Below are 20,341 nucleotides of genomic sequence, written 5' to 3' on the forward strand. Positions count from 1 at the left end.
AAATAAACACAGCTATTTTTATTCAAAACTGACATGAATTTGCACATAGAAAGTGTAAACACTTCACACTAAACCTGGAAAATGAATAAAGGACATCAACAAAGCCACCAAATATAAAACCAACAACAACAGAACACATGCTTGGTGCTTTCTGACTTTTATTAATGATTCTCAGCTTTTGTGATTTTTCTCTGGCATGTGACTGCTACTACTGAACTCATAAAAGTCATTATTGCTTTTCTCTTATTGTTCATCTAATTTTCTCACTAACTTGATGATTTGTTCAAACTCTGCCAAACTTAAAGGGCTTTTATTTATATAGGTATTTTAGGTTTGTACTCCTGTGATAAAACACCATGACCAAACGCTATGTGGGGCAGGATGTTTTTAATTGAGCTTATAGTTTGCAATCCATTATAAAAGCAAGTTAAGGCTGCAGCTCAAGGCAGGAACCTGGGGACAGAAAGTGAAGCCGAATTCATAAAGGTAAATGGCTTTCACAGCCTGTTTCGTACAACCCAAGACAGTTTGTCTATAGTTATTACCACCCTCAGTGAACTTAGCCCTTCCAAATTAAATATTAATCAAGTAAATGTTTATTGATAACTGATGGTTGCTTTTTCTCAGTTTTTTCTTCTTATGTCTAGATTTTGAGAAATTGACTATAAAATGAATCAGGACAAGAGTCTTCTGCTTCTTTAAGTACTAAAGGTTTCCGTCTTTTTTTGGATAATTTCTACCAACAGTGTTGTATAATAGTTTATAGCCTTATATTTTAATTTTACTACAAAAATAATTCACTCCCTCTCTGCCCCTTAGAATTAATTTGTCGCCAATTGTTTGAGTCTTTAAGCAGGAGTCCTACAGACGTTTGAATTTCATGCTACCTTATTCTTAAAATGTGTTCAGATACAGAGCTTACCATCTGATGTATAACAGTTTTCTCTGAGATGAAACAACCTTTCCTGCAGAGAAACTCCATTAAAACTAAATTCAAATAAGAACCTCAGGAAGTTCCTAAAATTGGTAAGAATTCATTAGGATTCTCCTTCCCCAAAGAGTATATATGCAACAGAGAATTCAGGAAATCACTCTTAGATGAGACAAACAGCAAAGAAGACTCTGAGTCAAACACAGCTGCCTGAAAGTTGGAGACACTAGCTGAGGAACCTAGTAAAAGCACAGACAAGCCAAATAACCAAAAGAAAAATGGACACATCAAATTGAATAGACGAAACAATGACTAGAATAGCTGTCTAGAAAAAAGATCACATACAAAAATAAAAACAAAAAAACTGAACCACCTGTAAAGTACATTCTTCATCCTATTGAGATGCCTGCAGGTATCCAGCATTTCTGAGCTGTCATCTATGTAGGATGGACTTTGTGAAACTTCTGCCTTTGAGTCATTCCTGATTCTTTAAGTAACCCCTCACTCATATTCCTATAACCCCATCTAAAAAGACCCTCATTGATTGATTAAGCTGGAGTTTGGTACTATCCATACACTGGTCTATCATGTACTCTCTATCTGAAGTGAGCACATACTTAATTCTTCCAAGGAAAAGTATGCAAGACAACACCATCAAGTTGTAGCATATAGTGACAATATTGACAATTGATTGCAATGCTAACACATCTATGTGAATTTATAGATCGGCAATTCAAACTGAGGAAACCTGCTCCTGACACGGGTGCTTTTATTTGCTATCACAAGATGTCTAGTTGGGGTATTGGTCCTCATTGTTATCCCATATTGGGATAACTCTAACACTTTTCTTTTAACATATGTATGGATATATTTTAGAAAGTTTCTATAGTATTAAATTCTACCCTATTCATATCCCCACCTCTACACTGCCATGCCATCTTACAACCCAATTTAACTCTTACAAGTACTTCAGCTTTGATCCTCTATACTTAGTTCTATCTTCTTTCCCCTTGAAAATCTCTTCTCCCCTCCCCCAATTGGCACATAATGAATTCATGATCTTAATGGGTATTTCAAATGCAATATGCATATATGGATATTCAAAGATAACATCAACAAACAAGGAAAAACATGCTTTGCTTGTCTTTCTGTGTCTGGATTACTTCCCTCAGGATAACTGTTCCCAATTCCATTTATTTATCTGTACATATCAATTTTTAAGTTGAATTCTAGTCCTCTGCATATCTTTAATGGAAATATACCATATTTTTATTATCTATTCGTCAGTTGATGGACATCTAGGATTTTTGGAGTCACACGAACATGGAGAAATGAAGCTGTTACTCATCTGGAAGTCTCACCTCAATTGAGTAGCTTTCATCCTACTGGGCAGTTCCATGCATGCTTTCCACACAGAAAAATAATCTTCTATCTCACTTAGTTGTGAACTAGCAATATATAATGATGACTGGCATGACAAGTCATGCCCCTGGTGCAGTAGTGGTATGAATGTTATCAGAGAATCCAGCTTGGATCAAGCTTCTTCCATCATGTGGAACACATGTCTGCCACTTTTAAAGGGCCAAGAAAATAGGCCCTAGCAGAAAGCTGGATACTTTTACTCAACTAAGTGTGTGTTTTATTTAAAATACCCCTAATGACTTTTTTTGAATACTCTGAGAAACCATCTCTCAATCTCTATAAGAGAAGCTTCCTTTACAGTAGATGGCAACTAAGAAAAAGGCCCTCACCTGGTCAACTTTTAGAAGAGAAGAGTATACTCAGGAGTAATGAGATGTACAAATCTTACAGTTTCCTCCAACATTCGGAGATTTTTGATGGCAGGAAGAAGCAATGATTAGAGCTAGAGGTAAATACAGGATAACTTAAAAATAATATCTTCCAGACACAACAAAGCAATAGAACATTGAACTCACAGTTGGTGACAGAATGTACAAGATGTGTGCAAATTTCATCCAGCAAAAATCTCAGCCTGGATGGAGGAAGGTAGGTACAAAATCCCTTTACTAACTGAGGAACAATTGGCCATTAACAGTTATTAGGAGACAAGAATCAGATTTATATAATGATGCTGAACCTTGGAAGCAAGACCGAACACTGTTGCAGGTGTGACTTACAAGAGTAGCAGGGCGCTCTTTCTGCAAATAACATCACCCAGCCCAGCGTGTCTGGGCACTGGGTCCGAATCCTCGGGGCACTCAAGCTGGCGGGACTCCCTTTGTTTCTATCGCCTGCCTGCACCAAGCAGGGTAGGCGCTTTGTTTGCGACCTGCCCACCAGCACGGAGGCCTGATCTCTCGACGCCAGGAGAGACAGCATTGGGGAGAGCCAACGTAGGGGAGAGCCAGCGTTGGGTAGGCAAGGAGACCTGATCTGGTAAAAGAAGGTTCATAAGGGAGCATTTGGAAGAAGAGATGGGCAGACGCCAAGGCAAGAATTTGCCCAACAAGCTGAAAAGCAACATGAAGCCACCAGAAACCAGCGACCTCACAACGGGAGAACATGAACACCTTAATCAAGAAGAAGTAGAAAAGATTGACTTCATGAAAGTGATTGATGCCCTTAAACAGCATGTAAAAAACGCCCTTATAGAAATGGATGAGAAATATAACAGAAAGTTTGAAGAATTGAATAAATCAATGAACGATACCATAGAAAACCAAGGGAAAACAATCAAACAGATAATGGAAACAGTTCAAGACTTGAAAACTGAACTGGAGGCAAAGAAGAAAACACAAACAGAGGGCCGGATGGACATGGAAAATTTAAGTAAACAAACAGAGTCTACAGAAACAAGCATAACCAACAGAATACAAGAGTTAGAAGAAAAAATCTCAGATTCTGAAGATACCATAGAGAAAATAAACACACTGATCAAAGAAAACAGCAAGTCCAACAAACTCTCATCACAAAATATTCAGGAAATATGGGACACAATAAAAAGACCAAACCTAAGAATAATAGGAGTAGAAGAAGGAGAAGAAGTGCAGCTCAATGGTCCAGAAAATATATTTAATAAAATTATAGAAGAAAACTTTCCCAACCTGAAGAAAGATATACCTATGAAGGTGCAAGAAGCATACAGAACACCGAATAGGCTGGATCAAAAAAAAAAAAATCCCCTCGCCACATAATTATCAAAACACAAAGCATAAAGAATAAGGAAAGAATATTAAGAGCTGCAAAGGAAAAAGGCCAAATTACTTATAAAGGTAAACCTATCAGACTTACACCTGACTTCTCCATGGAAACCATGAAAGCCAGAAGGTCCTGGATAGATGTACTGCAGAAACTAAGAGACCATGGATGCAAGCCCAGATTACGATACTCAGCCAAGCTTTCGTTCACTATAAATGGAGAAAATAAAATTTTCCAGGATAAAAGCAAATTTAAACAATACGCAGCCACAAATCCAGCCTTACAGAAAGTAATAAAAGGAAAATCACTAACCAAGGAGTCCAACAAAGACCACAATAACTCAGACATCTAGAGACCCTTCACAAACACAAATCAAAGAAGGGAAACACACAAACTCTACTATTAAAAAAATGACCGGCGTTAACAACCACTGGTCATTAATATCACTTAATGTCAATGGACTTAACTCACCTATTAAAAGGCACAGGCTAAGAGATTGGATACAAAAACAGGATCCAACATTCTGCTATTTACAAGAAACACACCTCAACCACAAAGACAGGCACCTACTCAGAGTAAAGGGCTGGGAAAAGGCTTATCAAGCAAATGGACCTAAGAAACAAGCAGGTGTGGCCATACTAATCTCTAACAAAGTAGACTTCAAACTTAAATCAATCAGAAGAGATGGAGAGGGACATTTTATACTCATAACAGTAACAGTTCATCAGGATGAAGTCTCAATCGTGAACATCTATGCCCCTAATATAAAAGCACCCACGTACATAAAAGAAACATTGCTAAAACTCAAGGCAGCCATTAAACCGCACACACAAATAGTAGGAGACTTCAACACTCCTCTCTCACCAATGGACAGGTCAATCAGACAAAAACCTAACAGAGAAATAAGAGAATTAATGGAGGTAATGAATCAAATGGACTTAACAGACATCTATAGAACTTTCCACCCAAATAGGAAAGAATATAGCTTCTTCTCTGCAGCTCATGGAACCTTCTCAAAAATCAACCACATAGTCGGAAACAAAGCAAACATCCACAGTTACAAAAAAAATATTAGTAACCACCTGTGTCTTATCAGATCACCACGGATTGAAGTTAAAATTCAACAACAATGCTACCCCCAGAAAGCGTACAAACTCATAGAAACTGAACAGTCAACAACTGGACTATACCTGGATTAAGGAAGAAATTAAGAAAGAAATTAAAGTCTTCCTGGAATTCAATGAAAATAAAGAAACAGCATACTTAAACTTATGGGACACTATGAAAGCAGTCCTAAGAGGAAAGTTCATAGCACTAAGTGCCCACTTAAAGATAACAGAGAAAGCTCACATTGGAGACTTAACAGCCCACCTGAAAGCTCTAGAAAAAAAAGAAGCAGACTCACCTAGGAGGAGTAGAAGACTGGAAATAATCAAACTGAGGGCGGAAATCAACAAAATAGAAACACAGAAAACAATCCAAAGAATCAATGAAACAAAAAGCTGGTTCCTGGAGAAAATCAACAAGATTGACAAACCCCTATCCAAACCAATCAAAGGGCAGAGAGAGAATCTGCAAATTAATAAGATCAGAAATGAAAAGGGGGGCATAACCACAGACACAGAGGAAATTCAGAGAATCATTAGATCTTACTACAAAAGCCTATATGCCACAAAACTGAAAAATGTAAAGGGAATTGACACTTTTTTAGATAAATACCATATACCAAAGTTAAACCAGGACCAGGTGAACAATATAAATAGACCTGTTAGTCGCGAAGAATTAGAAGAGGTTATCAAAAACCTCCCTACCAAAAAAAGCCCAGGACCAGATGGTTTCAATGCGGAATTCTACCAGAACTTCCAAGAAGAACTAATACATATACTCCTTAATGTATTTCACAATATAGAAACAGAAGAGTCAATGTCAAATTACTTTTATGAAGCTACAGTCACTCTGATACCAAAACCACACAAAGACTCAACCAAGAAAGAGAATTACAGGCCAATCTCACTCATGAACATCGACGCAAAAATCCTCAACAAAATACTGGCAAACCGTATCCAAGAACACATTAGAAAAATTATCCATTATGATCAAGTAGGCTTCATCCCAGGGATGCAGGGCTGGTTCAACATACGAAAATCTATCAATGTAATCCAGCATATAAATAAACTGAAAGAAAAAAACCATATGATCATTTCATTAGATGCTGAAAAAGCAATTGACAAAATTCAACATCCCTTTATGATAAAAGTATTGGAGAGATTAGGGATACAAGGGTCATACCTAAATATAAAGAAGCTATATACAGCAAGCTGACAGCTAACATCAAATTAAATGGAGAGAAACTTAAAGCCATCCCACTAAACACAGGAACACGACAAGGCTTTCCACTCTCACCATACCTCTTCAATATAGTACCTGAAGTTCTAGCAATAGCAATAAGACAACATAAGGGGATCAAGGGGATTCAATTTGGAAAGGAAGAAGTGAAACTTTCGTTATTTGCAGATGATATGATAGTGTACATAAGCGACCCCCAAAATTCCACCAAAGAACTTTTACAGCTGATAAACACCTTTAGTAATGTGGCAGGATACATGATCAACTCCAAAAAATCAGTTGCCCTCTTATACACAAAGGATATGGAAGCAGAGAGGGAAATCAGAGAAGCTTCACCTTTCACGATAGCCACAAACAGCATAAAATATCTTGGGGTAACTCTAACCAAGGAAGTGAAAGATCTATTTGACAAGAACTTTAAGGCATTGAAGAAAGAAATTGAGGAGTATACTAGAAAATGGAAGGACCTCCCTTGCTCTTGGATTGGGAGGATCAACATAGTAAAAATGGCAATTCTACCAAAGGCAATTTATAGATTCAATGCAATCCCCATCAAGGTCCCATCAAAATTCTTCACAGATCTTGAGAGGACAATAATCAACTTTATATGGAAAAACAAAAAACCCAGGATAGCCAAAACATTCCTATACAATAAAGGATCTTCTGGAGGCATTACCATCCCTGACTTCAAACTCTATTACAGAGCTACAGTAATGAAAACAGTGTGGTACTGGCATAAAAACAGAGAAGTCGACCAATGGATTCGTATAGAAGACCCGAATTTTAACCCACAAACCTATGAACACCTCATTTTTGATAAAGGAGCCAAAAGTATACAATGGAAGGAAGAAAGCATCTTCAACAAATGGTGCTGGCATAACTGGATGTCAACCTGTAGAAGAATGAAAATAGACCCATATCTATCACCATGCACAAAACTCAAGTCCAAATGGATTAAAGACCTTACTATCATTCAGAACACATTGAACCTGATAGAAGAGAAAGTGGGAAGTACCCTACAGCAGATGGGCACAGGAGTTCGCTTCCTATGTGTAACCCCAACAGCACAGACATTAAGGGCAACATTGAATAAATGGGACCTACTAAAACTGAGAAGCTTCTGTAAAGCAAAGGACACTGTCACCAAGACAAAAAGGCAACCTACTGACTGGGAGAAGATCTTCACCAACCCCACAACAGACAAAGGTCTGATCTCCAATATAGATAGAGAACTCAGGAAACTAGACTTTAAAATGCTAATTAACCCAATTAAAAAATGGGGCACTAAACTGAACAGAGAAATCTCAGCAGAGGAAGTTCAAATGGCCAAAAGACACTTAAGGTCATGCTCAACCTCCTTAGCAATCAGGGAAATGCAAATCAAAACAACTTTGAGATATCATCTTACACCTGTCAGAATGGCTAAAATAAAAAAAAAACTCCAATGATAGCCTTTGCTGGAGAGGCTGTGGAGGAAGGGGTACCCTCATCCATTGCTGATGGGAATGCAATCTTGTGCAACCACTTTGGAAATCGGTGTTTCAGTTTATCAGGAAATTCGGGATCAACCTACCCCTGGACCCAGCAATACCACTCTTGGGAATATACCCAAGAGATGCCCGATCATATGACAAGAGCATTTGTTCAACGATGTTCATAGCAGTAATATTTGTAATAGCCAGAACCTGGAAACAACATAGATGCCCTTCAATGGAAGAATGGATGAAGAAAGTGTGGAATATCTACACATTAGAATACTACGCTGCTGTAAAAAACAATGACTTCTCGAATTTTGCATGCAAATGGATGGAAATAGAAAACTCTATCCTGAGTGAGGTAACCCAGACCCAAAAAGATGAATATGGGATGTACTCACTCATAATTGGTTTCTAGCCATAAACAATCGTCACAGAGTCTACAATTGGTGATCCCAAAGAAGCTAAGTAAGAAGGTGAACCAAAGGAAAAACATATAGTTATCCTCTTGGCTATGGGAAGTAGACAAAATGGCCGGGGAGAAAATTGAGTTGAGATCTTGGGGGTGGGGTGGAATGGGGGTAAGGGGAGATGGGGAGAGAAAAGGGAGAGGGGGAGAATGGGGGGAACTTGGGGAAAAAGGAGGATTGGGATAAAGGAATGTTGGATAGGGGAGCACGGAAGCACAATTCTTAGTTAAGGGAGCCACCTTAGAGTTGGCAAGAGACTTGAACCTAGAGTGGCTCCCAGGTGCCCAAGCCAAGGTCCCCAGTTAGTTCCTTGGGCAGCTGAGGATAGGGTACCTGAAATGACCCTATCCTATAGCAATACTGACGAATATCTTGCATATCATCATAGAACCTTCATCTGGTGATGGATGGAGATAGAGACAGAGACCCACACTGGAGCAGTGGACTGAGCTCCCAAGGTCCCAATGAGGAGCAGAAGGAGGGAGAACATGAGCAAAGAAGTCGGGACCACGAGGGGTGTACCCACCCACTGAGACAGTGGGGCTGATCTATTGGGAGCTCACCATGGCCAGCTGGACTGTGACTGAAAAAGCATGGGATAAAACTGGACTCTCTGAGCATGGTGAACAATGAGGGCTGATGAGAAACCAAGGACAATGGCACGGGGTTTTGAACCTAAGTAATGTGCTGGCTTTGTGGGAGCCTAGCCAGTTTGGATGTTCACCTTCCTAGAAATGGAAGGAGAGGGGAGGACCTAGGACTTACCACAGGGCAGGCAACTCTGACTGCTCTTTGGACTGGAGAGGGAGGGGGAGAGGAGTGGGGGAGGGGGAGAAGGGTGGGAGGAGGGGGAGAAGTGTGGGAGGAGGGGGATGGAAATAGGAGGCTGGGTGGAGGTGGAAACTTGTTTTTTTTTCTCCTTTCTCAATAAAAAAATGAAAAAAAAAGAGTAGCAGGGCAATAAAACATGGAGCAAATGAGAAAAAAGATAGTTGAAATCTTAAAAAGTTGTGGGAAATTACAGGACAGTGAAGAGGATAGTTATAGGAGAGTAAAAATGGCTTTATTCAAATTATTCTGTACGAAATTCTCAAAGAGATTATTAAAAACAGCTTTAAAAGTATACATTTATTATGGCGATAGAGTCTAATATGTAGTTCTTGTTTTAAGAGATGCTACTTGTATATAGTTGCTAATGCCAACTGACAATTTCCTTTTATAATGTGACCATAAGGTTATTACATGAAGATATTTTGCTTCCTTGAAAGACAAACAAAACAACAACATGGCAATAATGATGCCTTTTGTGGGCTCTGGATTAATACCTTCAGTATTTTCCTGATGTTCATGGAATTTAGTCAATCACAGAGATCACTAAGCATCACCGCAGAGTTGATATGAGGGTTATATTGTCTGAGTGCTTCTCTCATTTATTAGGATCTAGAAGGTCAATGAACAAAAGCTACCTACTACTGCAGACCTCACATTACTGCAAAGGATTTTCTATGTACAGTAGAAAATATCTACTGTGCAAAGATTATTAACTATCTTAAGTTACTTGGAATTTACATGAGACTTTGATAGTTTATCTTTTAAATATTTTTCACTAAACTACCCATACACTTCAATAGCAGTATGAGCTAGATTGTAAAGTTTTTTATATAGTTCACTAAAGTAAAACATATAAACAAATCTCTTTAGAAATTAAGCTTGATTTTTTGTTCCTAAAATTATTCAATATTTATCGCATTTAATGGAATTAAAAGCATTCCTAAAGTGTGCACATGAGTAGGACCATGTCTAACAATATGATTATTAAACTTTAGTCACAAGATAGTTTTAGTTATTAATTCTTCTATTGTATTCTCATTATTATGCCAAATTATATACTTCAAGCAAATCTCAAAAGTCATTTTGTTACATTTCAAACTAGAGAAATCACTAATAAAATAAAATTAAATATCATAAAGAAAAGTCCTATCTTGAGGAAGAAAGGGTTGGTTTTAGCTCACTTCAGTGACTTGATGTACAGAAACTACAGCAAAAAAAATGCTCTTTACTGGCTTATTCATGCTTGCAGGCTCAGCCCACTTTCTTGTGCATCTCAGAACCACCTTCCCAGAAGTGGGCCTGCTCCCAGAAACCTGACTCCTCCCACATTGATCACTAATGAAGGAAATGTCCTATATATGTGCCTATATGACAATCTGGTAGAGGTATTTTCTCTATTGTGGATGTTTTTCCCAGGTGACTGTAGTTTATACTATGTTGCTGAAAGCTAATCTGAATAAAAAGTTATACACTTTTCATCATTAAGCAGCTTTTTATATCTACAGTTTGTTTGTATAAATGTAATTACAGTGAATGCTCATTTTTTTTTGTTCTATCTCTTATTTTGTGTTTTTATTCAGACATACTCTTTTATACATTTTTGGCTTTATATCAGTAATGTGATGCATGTATACATTATAACATGAGCAATTCAAGGCAACATGCACTTCCTTTTTTCAAATTTTCATCAATTCTCTGTGCTAGGAAAATTCACATTCTTTTTTTTTGTGCAAACTAAATCAAAAATTTATACCATCATGATGTACTGCTTTGTAATAAGGAAGAGAATTAGTCCCTCCTACTTGATTGTGTTAGAACATATGCAAATTTAAGTTTTTTCACCACTCTGCCTTATATTTATTTTATGAGTTCATTATGATTTTTTCTCACTGACTTTATTCCCAAAGTGATTTAGAATATATGTCATTATGCTCTAATTATTTTCTTATGCCATTTTATACTTTATAGATAAACAGAATTCAGTATAGATACATGATATTGTATACTTAAGTCATCTACTGGTGGACATTCATGTTTTAATTTATATATAGCTGTGATCTCTTTTGCATAAAATTTTGCTTTTACTTCTGATTTTGCAATCTCCAATTAGTTAGTACATGATACATTGTACAAATAGAACTGCTGTAAACTAACAATGTACACAAACATAGCTTGCTCCAATACTGAGGGGACTTAACAGGTGAGTGAATAGCCGTGTCTAGGACATCCCACTCTCTAGGACCTCCACAGTGGGGCAAAACCCCGGGACAATCTCTCAACTCCCTTGGCTTTTCTGGCCAGCCAACAGGAGACTTTCCTGTGGGTAGGCTTCACTAAAACCCAACCCCATCCACTGGTTTCTCCAAGCTACTAGCCCAACCACGCCTAAGAGTTAAAAGCTTCCTATAATACTGAGGGGACCAAGAGCTTGTGACAACACTGAGGGGACCAAGAAAGAGAACCAAGAAAGTGAACCAGGAGAGAAGACCAAGAGAGCAGATATATAGAGAGCTCAGAGGCTTCCTGAAACACAGACATTGACAGAACACAGCAGACTAAGAAAACCTACCAAACAGCCAGACAGACACTGCAAGGATTAGACCAAGACACAGAGGCACTGCTGGCCTCATTTGAAGGAAGAGATGGTTAGGAACCAATGCAAGAATTTATCCAGCAATCTAAAAAGCAACATGTAAGCCAGGCGGTGGTGGCGCACGCCTTTAATCACAGCACTTGGGAGGCAGAGGCAGGCGGATCTCTGTGAGTTCAAGACCAGCCTGGTCTATAGAGCTAGTTCCAGGACTGGCTTCAAAACCACAGAAAAACCCTGTCTCGAAAAAAAAAAACATATATATATATATATATATATATATATATATATATATGTGTGTGTGTGTGTGTGTGTTACATGTTGATATATATATATATATATATATATATATATATATATATCAACATGTAACACAAGAACCCAGTGGACATATGACAGGAAATTTGATAATCCTAACCTAGAAGAAGCAGAAGAAAAAGACTTTAAATGTAACTTTATGAAAATGATGGAGATCCTTATAGAGGAAATCAAGAACTTCCTTAAAGAATGGAAGAAAAGACAAAAAATTGAAAGAAATTAATAAATCCTTCAAATAAACCCATGAAAACATAGAAAAAGCAATCAAACAGGTGAAGAAAAAGGTTAAGACTTGAAGAATGAAAATAGAGGTAATAAAGAAAATACAACTGAGGAAATTCTGGGTATGAAATTCTTGGTAGGTGAACAGGAACTACAGAAATAAGTATAGCCAACAGAATACAAGAGATAGAAGAAAGAATCTTAGGTGCTGAAGATACTATAGAGGAAATAGACTCATTAGTCAAGGAAAACATTAAATCCAACAAATCTTAACTCAAAGCTTCCAGGAATCTGGGACACCATGAAACGACCAAACCTAAATATCCTGGGGGTAGAAGATGGAGAAGAACTCCAGCTCAAAGGCACAGAAAATATATTCAATAAAATCATAGAAGAAAAATTTTCTTGCCCAAAGAAAGATATTCCTATAAAGATACAAGAAGCTTACAGAACACACCAAACAGACTGGAACCCCCCCCCCCAAAAAAAAGTCTCCTCTTGTCACATAACAATCAAAACCTTTAATTACACTCAACTTCTCAATAGAAACCTTGAAAGCCAAAAGGTCATAGACAGATGTTCTGCAGACACCACTAAGAGACCATGGATGTAAACCCAGACTACTATAGCTGGCAAAGCTTTCAATCAATATCGGTGGCAAAACCAAAATATTCCATGACAAAAATAGATTTAAACAATAGGTAACCACAAACCTATCCCAGAAAGGAAAACACCAACTCAAGGAAGCTAATTTCTCCCAAAAATACACAGGCAACAAATAACTCCCCAAAAGCGTAACCCAAAGAAAGGAAACACACAAACACTACTAATAAAAATAACTGTAATTAACAAACTATCCATCAATATCTCGTTATACCAGTGGACCCAATTCACCTGTAAGAAGACACAGGCTAAGAGAATGGGTACAAAAACAGGATCCAACCTTCTGCTTTATACAAGAAATACAGCTCAGGCTCAAGGACAGACACCTTAGAGGATAGGGTTGGGAAAAGATTTTCCAATCAAAGAGACATACAAAACAAATGGGTGTAACTATTCTAATATGTAACAAAATAGATTTCAAACTAAATTCAATCCGAAGAGATGGAGAAGGACATTTTATACTCATAACAGGAACAGTCCATGACAATGAAGTCTCAATTCTGAACATCTATGCCCCAAATATAAGAGCACCTACATATGTAAAAGAAACATTACTAAAACTTAAATTGTGCATCAAACCCTACACATAATAGTAGAGGACTTCAACACTCCACTCTCTACAATGACGAGGTAAAACAGACAAAAACTTAACAGAGAAATAAGAAAACTAACAGATGTCATGAATCAAATGGACTTAATAGATATCTATAGAACATTCCACCCACACACAAAAGAATACACTTTCTTCTTAGCATCTCAGGGAATCTTCTCTAAAACTGATCACATACTCAGTAACAAAGCAAACCTCCATAGACACACACACACAAAAAAAAAATGGAATAACCCCCTATGTCTTATTGGATTACCACAGACTAAAGTTAGAATTTAACAAAAATACTACTCTCAGAAAGCCTACAAATTTATGGAAATTGAAAAGTGAACTACTGAACAACCCCTGGGTCAAGGAAGAAATAAAGAATGAAATTAAAAGCTTCCTAGGATTCAAAGGAAATGAAGGTACAACATATCCAAACCTATAAGACACTATGAAAGCAGTGCTAAGAGGAAAGTTCATAGCATTAAGTGTCACAAAAAGGGAGTGGAGAAAGCTCACATAGTGATTTAACAACATACCAAAAAGCTCTAGAACTAAAAGAAGCAGACTCACCCAGGAAGAGTAGGAGGCAGGAAATAATCAAATTAATGGCTGAAATAAAAAAAAATAGAAACCAAGAAAACAATACAAAGAATTAATGAAACGAAGAGCTGGTTATTAGAGAAAATCAACTAGAGAGACAAACCCTTATCCAAACTAATCAAAAGGCAGAGAAAGAGAATACAAATTAACAAACTCTAAAGAGGGGGGCATAACAACAGACACTGAGGAAATTCAGAGAATCATAAGGTCTTACTACAAAAACCTGTGCTCCACAAAATTGGAAAATGTAAAAGAAATGGACATTTTTCTAGATAGATACCATATAACAAAATTAAAGCAAGACCAGTTGAGCAATTTAAATATACCTATAAACTGCAAGGAAATAGATCCTGTCATCAAAAACCTCTCTACCAAAAAGCCCAGAGCTGGATGGTTTTAGTGAAGAATTCTACCAAAACTTCCAAGAAGAAGTAATACTTCTACTCCTCAAAGTGTTCCACATAATAGAAACAGAAAGAACATTGCCAAAGTCTTTTTATGAGGCTACAGTAACCCTGATACCAAAACCACACAAAGACTCAACCAAGAAAGAGAATTACAGACCAATCTCACCCATTAACATGGATGCAAAACTACTCAACAAAATACTAGGAAACCAAATCTAAGAAAACCTTAAAAAAAATCAACCACCATGATCAAGTTTTGTTCATCCCAGAGATGCATGTCTGTCTTAACATACAAAAATCTATCAATGTAATCCATTATATAAAAAAAAAACTGAAAGAATAAAACTATATGATCATTCATTAGATGCTGAGAAAGCATTTGAAAAAGTCCAGCACCCCTTCTTGAAGAGATCAGGGATACAAGAAACATATCTAAATATATTGAAAACAATATACAGCAAGATGACAGCCACCATCAAATTAAATGGAAAAGTACAAGGCTGTCCACTATCTTCATATCTCTTCAACATAGTTCTTAAAGTTTTGGCTATAGAAATAAGATCACAAAATGAAACTAAGAGAATTAAAAAATTGGAAAGAAAGAAGTCAAATTTTCATTATTTGCAAATGACATGATAGTATATATATATATATAAATATATATATATGACACCAAAAACTCTACCAGAGAACTCCTTCTACAGCTGAATAATACCTGAAGAACACTTAAAAGAAATCCCACACTAGCTCAGAATTTAGACTAATAGACAATTATTTATTTAGGGGTAGACTCACAAATCAGAATCCTCTGCTGGAATGGAGAACAACAACCGAATCCTGCAGCAGAAAAAGCAGCCAGATGCATGCTTTATATGGGTTTAAATAGTATAAGAGGCCACACCCCAGTGGGCAGGTAACATAATGGATTTCTAGCAGCACCTCCTCCTTTTGTTTAAATAAGAGCGTTCTAACCTAATACAAAATTACATACAATAAAAATAATTATCTTATCCTAATGAGTTTAATTCTTGTATAATAAATAACTTGGCCAAATCATGATAGAAAAATGATTACAACTATCTAGTCTTAAACCCCATCGAAGATCTGAGAAGGGAAATAATATTACTTTAGTAAGCAGGAAGTGCAACCAATCAACTTCTAAAGTGTGCAACAAATGACATAGACAACTGGCTACCTGGGTTATCACGCAAAGTCTCATTTGCAACATTGAAGCAACCAAATTTGGCTAAGGCCGGGCGGTGGTGGCGCAAGCCTTTAATCCCAGCACTCGGGAGGCAGAGGCAGGCGGATCTCTGTGAGTTCGAGGCCAGCCTGGTCTACAAGAGCTAGTTCCAGGACAGGAACCAAAAGCTACGGAGAAACCCTGTCTCGAAAAATAAAAAAAAAAGAAAAGAAACAAATTTGGCTAAGGCCTAGAGTAATTGACAAGCATTTTCAGAGTCAGGAAATTTTTCAAAACCATCTTACCCTCCTGGCAATATTTGACAGTCTTTTTTTCTTGTGTCCTGCTTATCCATTTATGGATGCCATGTATCTTGTCAGTGGTTGAGGCATGGGCAGTCCCTTGCCCAAAGGCCAGTTTTGCCAAGAAGAAAACAAGCTCCAAGTGGAGTGTCATCAGTGCTAAATATACTCTAGGAAATAGATTGGTGCTGCCAGGACCAATCTTGTCTCACTTCAACAAAACCCTAAGTTATTTAAATGCCATGTTCCACAGCTCTTTAAAGTGGTTGAAGATTGGCTATCTATGCAAAATACATTCTCTCTGTACCTAAGAAACCTGATAAGTCTTACTATAAGTCTGACAAATATAGATGACTATTGATCTATAATTCCTAATAGGATATAACTTACAGACTAAGACTTCATATTAGAATATTATGCAATAAACAACTATGCAACAGATGAGAACAATGACCTCAAAATAAAAACAATGTATAAGTATCTTGATCCGAGGTAGAAATGTCCTAAAATTGTAACAATATACAAAAGTGTTTTAAGCAGAGGCAGAAGCATGTATGCATGCAATATGACAAAATAACTTTTTCTAGATATACAAATATGAAAATAGGAACTTACAATAAAATTTAAGTTTGTATCAATATACAACAATCTATAACAATGTAAGTTGCCTATAAATAATAACTCACAAGTATTCACTCTATTACTCAGTATTATTATTAGTGTGAGTAAATCACACAATAATTTATTATCTCATCCAATTTTACCTTTTTTATTCAAACAGATCCCTGAGAAACAAAATTTCCCCCAACCCCCAACCCTATACCAATTATAATCAATGCCTAAATGATGTCCCTAACCCTGAGGACAACTTGGTTGGGAAAGAGGATGTCATCTTCTAGAATTACTTCCAGCTGTCACGAGGGTATTGTTCTTTCTATGGGATCTTGTGAAAGCAAAATGATGGTTAAGTTCCAAGACTGCTATCTGGTAAATTGAAAATAGTCTGAATATTCAGTAGGGTTCTTCTGAGGTTCTTATTTTGAGTTCTGGCCAGAATGTTGTAAAAAAGCGAACCATTTAAGTTAACCAAGTTGGAACCATCTTGAGCAGCTGGTACCCAAATCAGTTCTTATAGTAGCTCTATCAGCATCATGACATCATATCCACCAGGTGGAGTTGTTGTTGTGGTGCCCATCTTCTTCCTGGGAACTTCAAAGATTACTGCAGGAAAATTCATTATTCGTTGTGGAAAAATTAAACATTACTTATATAGACATATATATTCAATGAAAGGTATGATAGAGACAAAAATAGGTATGAAGAAAAGTAGATATTTCACTAAATTCTTTTTTCTTCTTTCCCATATCATATGGCTCTTGACATGAGATATAAACTCTGAATATTTCTTTTAACAACATGCTCGTTTGTAGAAAATAAGAGAGTCATTGTCCAAATGCAAAACCAGCTCTATATATTCATATATATAAATATATGTGTATCAGTTATCTGACCTCATAAATTATATTCCATTTTCTCCAGTGTACACGTAACTTAAAGGCTACTAGATGTAGGATTTCCTAAAGGAAATATCTTGAGTGATGTGGCAGGATTCAAGATCAACTCATAAAAATCATATACAAATAATAAAGAAACTGAGAGGAAAACCAGAGAAACTTCACCTTTTACAAGCCACAAATAAATAAAATATCTTGGGGTAACACTAACCAAAGAAAGTAAAGACCTATGTGGCAAGAACTTTAAGTCTCTGAAGAAAAAAAATCTAAGAAGTTACAAGAAAATGGAAAGATCTCCCATGATCATGGATAGGTGCTATCAATATAGTAAAAATGGCAATCCTACCAAAAGAAATCTATAGATTGAATGCAATCCCCATCAAAATCCTAACAAAATTATTCACAGATATTGAAGGAACAATAATCAACTTCATATGGGAAAAAAGAATAGCTGAAATAAACCTGTACAATAAAGGAACCTCCAGAAGAATCACTATCCCTGATATCCACTTCTATTACAAGCTACAGTAATGAAAACAGCTTGGTATTGGCAAAAAAAAAAAAAAAAAAAAAAAAAAAAAAAAAAAAAAAAGAGAGTGACCAATGGAAATTGTAGGGGAAGCCCAGCCTAAGGGGGTGTGTTTGCCTCAGGCTAATGTTTATGTACAAATCTGGTGTTCGTGATTCCCATGGCCCTTTTTTGTACTTCCTGTTCATCACTGGATCCCTGGTGTTGTAAGCTATTCCCTCATTAAAGTTTACTCCCGTGTGGGTCTCTGTCTCTGTCTCCTTTCATCGCCTGATGAAGGTTAATATTTCTGAGGATGCCTATGTGTTTGTCTTTGGATTCACCTTATTTAGCTTCTCTAGGAACATGAATTATAAGCTCAATGTCCTTTATCTATGGCTAGAAACCAAATATGAGTGAGTACATCCCATGTTCCTCTTTTTGGGTCTGGCTTACCTCACTCAGGATAGTGTTTTCTATTTCCATCCATTTGTATGCAAAATTCAAGAAGTCCTTGTTTTGCACGTACTGGCTTTGTGGGAGCCTAGGCAGTTTGAATGCACACCTTACAAGACCTGGATAGAGGTGGGCAGTCCTTGGGCTTCCCACAGGTCAGGGAACCCTGATTGCTCTTTGAGCAGATGAGGGAGGGGGACTTGATTGGGGGAGGGGGAGGGAAATGGGAAGCGGTTGTGGGGACGAGGCAGAAATCCTTAATAAATAAATAAATTAAAAAAAAAAGTTTACTATTTCATATTAAGCCAGCCTGGTTATTATGTCACATCAGGAAACAAATTGAAGACCAAGATATTAATCCACACACCTTTGAACACCTGATTTTTGACAAAGAAAAAAAAATTATACAATGAGAAAAGTGAGAAAGGGAGGATGGGGAGAGCTTGGGGGAATGGGATGGTTAGATAAAAGGAAGGTTGGATATGGGAGCAGGGAAGTATATATCTTAATTAAGAAAGCCATTTTAGGGTTGGCAAGAGTCTTGACTATAGAGGGGTTCCCAGGTGTCCAGAGAGATGTCCCCAGGTAGGTCATTGGGCAACTGAGGAAAGAAAGCCTGAAATGGCCCGATCCTAGAGCCATACTGATGAATATCTTGCATATCACCATAGAATCTTCATCTGGCAATGGATGGAGATAGAGACAGAGACCCACATTGGAGCACTGGACTGAACTCCCAAGGTCCAAATGAGGAGCAGAAGGAGGGAGAACATGAGCAAGGAAGTCAGGATTACAAGGGGTGCACCCCCCCCCCCCACTGAGACGGTGGGGCTGATCTAATGGGAGCTCACCAAGTCCAGCTGGACTGGTACTGAAAAAGCATGGGATAAAACCGGACTCTCTGAACATGGCAGACAATGAGGGCTGACTGAGAAGCCAAGGACAATGGCAATGGGTTTTGATCCTACTGCATGTACTGGCTTTGTGGGAGCCTAGACTGTTTGGCTGCTCACCTTCCTAGACCTGGACGGATGGGGGAGGACCTTGGACTTCCCACAGGGCAGGGAACCCTGATTGCTCTTTGGACTGGAGAGTGAGGGGGAGGGGAGTGGGGGTGGGGAGTGGGGGAGGGAAAAGGGAGGGAGGGAGGAGGCAGAAATTTTTAATAAATAAAAAAGAGAAAAAAAGGAAAAAAGGATCTTCAACAAATGGTGCTGGCATGACTGGATGTCAACTTGTAAGAAGAATGGAAATAGATCCATATCTATCCCCATGAACAAAACTCAAGTGGAAATGGATTAAAGACCTCAATATAAATTGGGCAACACTGAACCTGATAGAACATAAAGTGGGTAGTAGTCTTCAATTCATGGAAACAGGAGACTACTTCCTAAATATAACCCCACTAGCACAGACACTGGGAGCAACAGTAAATAATAAATAAATGGGACTTCCTGAAACTGAGAAGCTTCTATAAAGCAAAAGACACAGTCAATAAGACAAAAAAAGAAGCCTGTTGAATGAGAAAGAGCTTTACAAAATTCACACCATACAATGGACTGATCTCCAAAATATATTAAGAACTTAAGAAATTAGACATCAAAATTCCAAAAAAACTTAATTAAAAAATAGGGTACAGAACTAAACAGAGAATTCTCAACAAAAGAATCGCAAATGGCTGAAATATACTTTAAAAAATGTTCAACATTGTTAGCCATCAGGAAAATGCCAATCAAAACAACTCAGAGATACCATCTTACACCTGTCA

This window comes from Microtus oregoni, unplaced genomic scaffold (assembly GCF_018167655.1).
Source record: "Microtus oregoni isolate MIOR12 unplaced genomic scaffold, Mior012 000041F_ref0000270, whole genome shotgun sequence".
Taxonomy (NCBI): Eukaryota; Metazoa; Chordata; class Mammalia; order Rodentia; family Cricetidae; genus Microtus; species Microtus oregoni.